The following is an 8283-nucleotide window of genomic DNA, read 5'->3' on the forward strand; positions in this document are numbered from 1 at the left end:
GGGAGCTAGTAGAGAAGGAAGATGCTCTCATGGCCCATGCCCCCACCTGCGGTGATGCTCCCTGCTCTAAGCTACTGACAGTAGTGGCTAAATAGGTACATAACTGCAAGGGGAGCTGCTTGTTTCTTCATCTGAGTTCATCTTTGATCAGTGTGTATAAAAATAAAACTCTTGGAGCAAGAAACATCTTCTAAGGCAGTGTATGTAGCACAACAGCCAAACTCCATTTTCAAAACCTAAGCATGGCTGAGGGCTTAAATGCATTAGCTGTTATACCCATATTTTTCAAGGGACAGTCTAAATTACATCATTTTGTTTGAGCAGATTTTAGCCAGAACAGCAAAGTGAGCAAGCCCTGGGACATTTGCGTTGTCTGTATCATAAAGTGACCTGGAAAACTAGTTTCTGTTGAAGCTTTTTGGAGCTACTGAAGCAAACAATTTCACTACGTTGTCCCTGTTAGGCTGGCTCCTGGAAAAGGTTCTGAATCATTTGCTCATAAGACTCAGAAATGTAACACTTGGGTTTGGTGTCCTTCTCTCAGGAAACAGGACTAGAATGGGAGGTGTGACCTATTTGACAAAGCAAGTAAAAGCATCTTTGCCAAAAATTTTGTCAGCCTGAAAGGAAAGCTTGAAATACTTCAATGGATTGTGGTAACAGCTGCCCATTAATTGAAGGGATTGGAGATCAGGCTATTAAGCACCTGGTGATGACAGAGAGACTGGTCCCTAAAGGTATAAAAGCAGTTCAGAAAAGAGAACATCACATGGCAGAGCACAAATATCTTCAAAACCAAGAAGAGAAGCCAGAGGTCTGCTGTGAGATCTCGACATAATCAGCATCCCTGCAATATCAGGAACAGTTTGTTGGACTGGGTGCTGCAATGAATAATGCTGACTTCCCTGGAAAGGCAGGCATGTTAGAGACCTCCAGAGGTCTCCTTCATCTTGAACACTTACAAAGATGTTTGGTGCTGGAAAGATGTGGAGTATCCTACCAGAGAGTGAGTGATAGAGAAAGGGATACAGAAAGTGAGAGAAGGAGATAGAAATTGAAGAAGCACCAAGTGAAAAATAATCAAAGATAAATAAAGTCGACACAAAAAATGACTTTCATTTTTTCTTGCTGGTACTCTAAAGTGAACAGGATAAGCAGAGTCTTTAATTTGCCTCCTTCTCACAGACTCAGCACTACTGATTCATTCAACTCGGCAAGGCTATGCTGCTCACTAACCTATAGTACCAATTTATATGCTAATCGGCTTCGTTTGTAAATCAAGCAGTCTTCTCCAATGCCTCCCCCAACCCTAAATTCACTGGTGCGATATGCAGTCCATCTCTGTACACATGGCTGGGAATTGCCAACTCTGAGACACAGAAGATATCAAATCCTAAATAATTGGATCATTGATAGAGTTCATCCCCGTGGATTAAGTTGCTGTTTCATCTCAGCCTCTCACCTGCTCAGCAGGAGCCTTTCTAAAGAGTTTTATAATTAGCCAGGCCTGGGAAAGGTTGTAAAAAGGAGATCTCTCCTTTTCTTCTCTATCCTCCAGTTCTCTTTGATTTTCTTCTTCATATCTCAGAGATCTCTCTTGGAAGGACAAGTTTGGACAAAGAAGTGACACCATTTGTTTCTAAACCTCTTTTCTGTCTTTGGACCAGTCTGCAAGCACCTGAATAGGACAAGTGTGGCAGCTGCCTGTCCATATTCAGGGAACAGCTGGAAATCAAATGGGACCATTCAGGTCCCTCTCCATCCAAGATGAAGGATGGGAGATAAAAGTTATTTACAAACCCTTTATGAAGGACACCCCATGGACCAGAAACAGGCACCCTGGTCTCACAAAGGAAAATCCTATCCAAGTTTATTGCTACCTCTACCAAAAAATAAAGAGATGAAATTTACAGAGTAATCACACACTTCCAGAGGTAAACATATCTCTTCAAAGAAATGCTTCCTCCAAGGTATTTGTGCTTAACTTGGTCTCTTGCTGGCAATTTTTGTGTTTCTTCACAACCAAAATGATCCCCACTGTGTTCTATTCATGTACAGACAAGAGAAACCTACTGCTGGTGCCCTTTGGTGAATCCTGACTATTTAATTTTGAATACAATGACTGCATGAAATTCTGAAATAGAGGTAGATGCTTTATAAGCAGCAGAAGGCTGAGTTGTGACAATTGTATTAGTGAAGCAATGGAACAGGTTGCCCAAAGATGTAGTGAATGTCCCATCACTGGAGACGTTGAAGGTCAGGTTGGACAGGGCTTTAAACAAGAGGAGTTGGACTAGATGGCCTTTAAAGGTCCCCTCCAACTCAAATGATACTATAATTCCTTATCTCACAGACTGAAGGTCAGGCACTGTGGTCTAAGCACTATGCCTGATCACTGCAATAGCCTGTCCTGAGAAAATCAAGTTGGTTGTGTTTATCTCTGCAGCAACAGTCCTGGTCTTCTGGGAAAGAGAAAGAAGGGGAATCCTCTGTCCTGTAAACCACTGGTTTCCTCTAACATCATTCTTTTTTACTCTGTCTCTCTTTAAAACCGACTTCATCTTATTACTCCCCATTTTGCCCTTGTGGCCAAGAAGATCCTGGGGTGCATGAAAAAGAGTGTGGCCAGCAGGTTGAGGGAAGCAATCCTTGCCCTCTACTCTGCTCTGGTGAGGTCACATTTAGACTGCTGTGTCCAGATCTGAGCATCACAGTTCAAAAAAGACAGGAATGAGGGCCACAGAGATGATGAAGAGCCTGGAGCATATCCCTTAAGCACAAAGGCTGAGTAACTTAGGTCTGTCCAGTCTGGAGAAAAAAAGACTGAGAGGGAATGTGATAAATGTTTATGAATATCTAAAGGCAGGTGGGAGGCAAATGGACGAGGCCAACTTCTTCTCCATGGTGCATAGCAATAGAACAAGCAGTAATGGCCTAAAACTTGAACAAAGGAAGTTCCATACAAACATGCAGAAGAACTTCTTTACAATAACAATAGAATAGTTTGCTGGAGAGGTTGTGGAGTCTCCTATGGAGGTATTCATGACCTGTTTGGGTGCCTACTTGTGTGACCTATTGTAGAGTACCTGCTTTAGAAGAGGGGTTGGAGCCAGTGATCTCTTGAGGTCACTTCCAACCCCTGCAATTCTATAAAAAACTGAGCTGTCACTTAGCTTGAATACGTGCTCTTGGATCCTTTGAGCTTTTGAATGGTCTTTCTCAGTCAGAATCCCTCTTTTTTGATCTTATCACCAGGATTATGACTTTTGCCAGCCCTAGAACCCCTCCATGACTGATCACACAAAATCCTCCAGAGGAATCTCACCAGGCTCATGCAAAATGTCACCTTCACTTCTTTATTGTACTGGAAAGGCCTTTCCTTTTAGCCCCCAAATGTGACGTTTGATTTTTGTCTAATCGATGATTAAAATACATCCAAGCCTCTTTCCTTTGTTGCTCCTGTCTGCTGAGCCTTCTGGGCTGCCAAATGAGCCTGCACTTAGCTTGACAGTATGCTTTATGCTCTGAAATGTTATTCAGTCCCTCTTCCTGCTCTCGCCAGGCATCTGATTCTCCTTAGATGGTCTCTCAGACCTTCTCCATATTGACAGCATCTCTGAAATGTTTGCCTCCAAATGTTTCGTTGGCAAACACCTATCTGTTTTTCAAAGACATGGAGCAAACAAACAGAGTAATTCTGCAACTTAACTGAGGAATCTAACTATTCTATCTTCCTCTCGTCATAGCCTTTTCTCTCCCAGAGCTTCTTTAAAATCATAGATTCATAGAATCGTTAAGGTTAGAAGGGCTCTTTAAGATCATCTAGTCCAATAACCAACCCATCACCACTATGGTGCTTTTCTGAGCTGCTGGAAATTATCCTTGTAACCAAAGAAAGCCATAAAAGCTTTATTGTGAAAAAGAATGGCAATATTTTGATAATTGATATTAAGACCCCACCACTGGAAAGAAAAACCTTATTGTGTAACTGAGCTTCATGATATCCCTATTAAGTACGACCAGGTTCTACCAAGCAATGGAGCTGATTTGTCACAATCAAACATCTAGTTGTATTCCATCTATCTGGTGGCCACAAAATGGTCTTGAACTACATGGCTTCTAAGGAGGAATCGTATGGCTGGAGCTTGGCCATTTCCTCTGCTGCTGGATTTTCTGTGCTTAAGTCAACTCTCTGCCTGTCCCTGTGCCCCTGCATTTCAAACAGGTTGCCATTCCTTTGAAGACGGAAGCTTCTTATTTCCCATGTAAATTCAAAAAGCCCACAAGTGATTGAAGACTATGTTGGCTAAGGCCTCAAAGTCCAAATTACAATATTTATAACAGGTCCAAACATGAGCTAGCACCAAGAAACTACCTTTTTTTTTTTCAGACAACAATTGATCAAAGCCAAGAAACTCCTGATACACATTAAGCGACCCTTTGATTTTCCATTCCTTGAAAATCATCTGCCCACGCAGCTCAGGAGACGACAGTTTGCTCTTTCAATCAATTATTTCCATTGAACAGAAACTCCCCTGTACTTCTCTTTCTTCCCATAGAATCTACCTGCTCCTTTCTCTCCTGTTTTCACATCACTTCCAATATCTGCCCAATTTTCTTTGGTCATTGTAACTCCACCTGTAGAGAGGTCAGTTGACAAAGTATTGCCACTGTGTCCTATTTTAGTTTTGAATTTCCATGGCTGTGATGTTGGCATCTTCTATTAGCTATGTGTCAGCTCTAACAGCAGGTCACGTTACATGGATTACAAAACCTGCTGGACACATGGGAAATAAGGCCATGTTAGATGCCATCACCAGTGCTCATCATACTGAGGAAGATGAATTGTAGAAAAATGAGTGTGTTTATAAAAAATGACATGAGAAAGCTTGTGACAACACTGGATTTAAAGTCTCTGGCTCAGAGATTTCCCTTTAGTGTCTCCTCTGCAGCAAAACTCATGCTGTATCCTGAGGTGCTGCCCCAAATACGGATATAAACTTGGTTTTTACCTCTGTATGCTGAGCTCTTTTCACGCTGGTCCCGGTCTCTGCAGGAGGGCAGCAAATTGCAGGGTTTATAATTAAATGGCTCATTCAAAGTCGAAGTCACCTGCAGGAGGCAAAAATGAGCCAGCCCTGTAGGATCAGGTAAAAAATTCACTCACTGAATGAATTTTGCTGAAGATGAACTTGATTGAACTTGATCTAGTTGGTTGAAAAAATCAGTTTTCTCATCATAAACAGAAGAGAAGAAAAACACATTATGCCAATTAACAGAATAAATGAATAAATAAATGAATCATCATCAACAACAACAAAAGGCATTGCAAATAGATCTAAAAAATGCTCCCGTAGCTAATTGTTGTTTCCTGCTTAATTCCTGTTCTTTATCTAGACTTCTCTAAGCACATTTTTCATGTCTTAGCTACTGAACATCTTTCTAATGTCAGTTTGACTGCACAAATGCACTGTATTTAACCTCCCTCAATGTATTGCAATGGATGTGCATATTTACATGTATGTTTGATTATGTGTATGAAATAGAGGGTATATGACCATGCTTGTGTGTACATATGAAAACACATATATTGATGATATCCTGTAATAAACAAGTGTTTAACATTTGCCCAACTGCTGCTACCAACAGGGCTGCACACATTTACACAGTAGAAAACTTCTGTTTGCCATGTAATTCACTTCAAGTTTCTACAAATCTGGCCTTTCACTTTAAGGACTTTTAGAATCAGTGGGAAGTGGTGGTGGTGTGGATTCAGCCCTATTCTAGGGGATCATACACACTCAGCAAGAGCCAAAAGATGTTGATTTTTAAATAAGAAGTGAAGAAGGGGAGCTCAGTTTGCATGGTTGACTTCTCTTGAGAGGATTAGTAAAGAGGCTGATGAGTGACTTAAGGTTGACTACCTCATTCCCCTGGGTCTCTTTCTTGGCATTACAGATGTAATAGTTATTCAACTTGCTAATGAGCCAGAGTAATGAGTGATGTTCATTAGTCAAACATTACATGCATACTGTCAGCAGTGACTTGATGCTATTTCATTGTGTCCTAAAGGACGACCAGAAAGAATGATTTTGTCCATCCAACATGAAGTTCTGCATGGCATCAGCTTAGGACCTGTGTCTATCATCTTCTGTGTCATAACAGAATCATAGAATCATAGCACACCACAAGCTGGAAGGGGCCCATGGGGATCCATAAGTCCCACTCATAAATCATCTCCAGAGCTTGGTAGGAAATTGGTCTACGAATGGGGTTTGCAAGCAAGATGGAGTTTTGAGACTCAGATACATTGAAGGTTTTTTTTGGATAACCATGAATGAAAGTAGTTCTGAGCAAGCGAGCACCAGGAGAGGTCATCCACACGGGTCCCATGAGGAGTCCTTACTCAGAAGGCTGTTGAAAGCTATTTTGAAGATATTTTCTATTTGCATGGAATCTACAAGGCAGACATTTCCCTGGAGAGGCACTTACTTACCTCTTCTTGGAAGGTGAAAATAAGAAAAACAAAACAAAATACACAAGCAAAGCTACTCGTATTCTTCCTTTTCTTCTCTCTTTAGATCTCAACAGCAGCTCAGGAACAGATAAACAGGCCCAAACTCATCTTAACTCATCTCAGATGCTCAGTTAGCAGTCCCTTCAGCCACAGAAGAGAGAGAAGTGCAGAGGTGTAGATACAGGCGTTCTTTGTTTGCCCCGTGGCTAAAGACTGCGAAACAGGATCATGGGGTAATGAGACAATATGCAAGGCTCTCAAGAGACTAAATTATGCTGTGGCTCTCACTTGCAGCTTTACCTCTTCATGACTGTAGTGTAAAAGATAACCACCTACACACACACGGACCTCCTGCATCTCCTGTTAATTCCCGCATTGCTGTTAATTAAAACTCTATGAGCACTGCAAGGATATATGCTCCCTTTTTCTATGTCTCTTTGATGAGAAACAACAGCACTTCCTTACCCACCTCCAGGGCTGTGATCCCAAATTTTGGGTCTGAGATCTCAGTTTGGCTTCACCTGTCCTCCCAGCCCCTCAACTTGCAGCGTGTCTGTTGCTTAATATTTCACTAATCTGCCTGCTAACTTTATATGATGATGGTATGGGAAATGTAAGGCTATGAATGCAGGAAGGATGGAGAAGACATGCCATCATATGCTGCTGAAGAAGAAGGGCTGGATCATGGCTCAGGGGATGGGGGATTAGGATAACTCCCTCAAGGCAGACCAACACATCTGCAAACATTTCAGACATTCCAGGATATCTCACAGTGGGCTATTAAGGCCCTAATTAGAGGCTTACAGTCTCTGGAGGATGAGCTCCTCCACTTAGATGGTTACTATGAGAGATTTCCATATAGCAGTAATAGCATCACAGAATCACAGAACTGTTTGAGTTGGAAGGGACCTTTAAAGGTCATCTAGTTAAAATCCCTACAATGAACAGGGACAATAATAAAAACAGGCCTCCCTCATGGGATGGTGTAAGCTAAAAGGTTTTAGCCTGTCTGGCCACAGCACTCCTATCTTATTTTGACTGAACACGTCAATTGTTGACATGGGTTATGCCAAGCACAGTGTGCTGTCATCTGCTTCTACTTGCAGGCATCACAGCAGGGATGCAACACAGAGAATTGGTCTGCGGTCCAATTAGTTCCAGTGAGATCAAGAGTAGTCATTACTTCAGGGGACGTGCTGAGTTGTGATGGCTCTGGACCAAAGTCCTGGAGAGCAGTAATGTTGGATCAAATTTGGCAGACCCCCAAGTCTCCTGCAGACCTATCCATAAAACTAAAAGGACTGTTCCTATTGCCTAGACCTGTAAACTTCTACGTGATGGAGCAGAGTCAAGGAAATATGCTCCTGCTGGAGAATTTCAGTGATTCAAGGGTAAATGACAGGGAATTTAATATCTCTAGCTGAATTCATTAACTGTTGTCTTTCAGGAGTGATTTGCTCAACTACTTCATGCACCGAGCCATGCTCCTGGAGGTGATGGAGATGGGAGGGACGTTGGGGTGAGACTGGGGTTGGCTTTGCATCATGTAGGCAGGGAAGCATCAGCATCTCCCTGACCCCAATGGAAACTGCAACCCAGCATTGCTGCCTTCTGCCAATTGTAGACTTATAGAATTATTAAGTTGCAAGGGACCCTTAAAGGTCACCTAGTCCAGCTCCCCTGCAATGAACAGGGACACCTACAGCTAGATCAGGTTGCTCAGAGAGTAATCCTGCCTCATGTATTAAATTTAATCCCCTTTTGAC

This window comes from Coturnix japonica, chromosome 2, assembly GCF_054131305.1.
Source record: "Coturnix japonica strain WE chromosome 2, WE-NBRP24, whole genome shotgun sequence".
Taxonomy (NCBI): domain Eukaryota; kingdom Metazoa; phylum Chordata; class Aves; order Galliformes; family Phasianidae; genus Coturnix; species Coturnix japonica.